This window comes from Penaeus monodon, chromosome 29 (assembly GCF_015228065.2).
Source record: "Penaeus monodon isolate SGIC_2016 chromosome 29, NSTDA_Pmon_1, whole genome shotgun sequence".
Lineage (NCBI taxonomy): Eukaryota > Metazoa > Arthropoda > Malacostraca > Decapoda > Penaeidae > Penaeus > Penaeus monodon.
In genome coordinates this window covers 29,386,452-29,387,288 of record NC_051414.1, presented here as the reverse complement: position 1 = coordinate 29,387,288, position 837 = coordinate 29,386,452, and the positions used below count along the sequence as shown (strand labels likewise).

Sequence of the window (837 nt, the reverse complement as noted above, 5' to 3'; positions counted from 1 at the left end):
TATAACTTTTGAGCGTCGAAGTAGATATTTATAATAGACTTCTTATTGTAAAATCCTGCAAATATATTTTGCGCGACTTATTTTCGCATACTGTCTTGTAGAAGGAGCGAATTGAGGTCAAGGATAAGTGTCGTAACCTCACATTTATTTATCTATACATTTTACTAAATATATTCAAGACTAGGCTCTATTTAAGACCGAAATTCAAGGTCTTGCACCCAAGTATTATACTATTCTCATAATGTTTAGCTTGTGTACGTACGCGCGTGTACCTTTTTCCTTTATACGTACACATGATCGCGCTCAACAGGTGCCAATGTAAACACTGACGACCAACGCGAAGAAAAACAAAATTCCTTGCCTTATCGTTTGTAGAGGGGGGGGGGAAGGGGGGGGACTAAAGGTGAGAGTGGGGGCGAGAGGTGAGAGGGAGTGTGGGTGGACGGGGTGTATGGGTGAGAGAAGGGTGGGGGGAAAGAGGGGGATAAGGGGGAGGTAGGGGATAGGGGTTAAAGAGGGTGACAATGTATGAAAGAGGGGGGGCAGTGGATGAGTGAGAGGGGGTGAAGGATGAGAAAAGCCGGGAGTGCGAAGAGGAGAGGAGGTCCTACTCTTGCTCCAAAAGACGCGGAGGCCCCCTCCTCCTCTCGCGGATCATTTATTTCCACGCGAGTGAGTTTGGACGCGTATTGGCCCGGGCAGAGAGCGCGACTTTTTGAGCCTTTCAGGGCGGGAGCGTGGCTGATTTGGTGGGGAGGGGTGAAGGGAGGGAAGGTTACTTCCTTTCTTTGATTTATATGTGGATATGCTTATATTTTGTCGATCTCTCGGCCGTTA

General features: G+C 47.6%; 1 protein-coding gene across 1 annotated transcript in view; it reads left to right on the top strand.

Annotated features, from left to right (window-relative positions):
• The window catches only part of LOC119591828, a 65,394-nt gene that overhangs the window by 30,104 nt on the left and 34,453 nt on the right, over nucleotides 1-837 (top strand). The gene's annotated exons all lie outside the window — the stretch shown is intronic.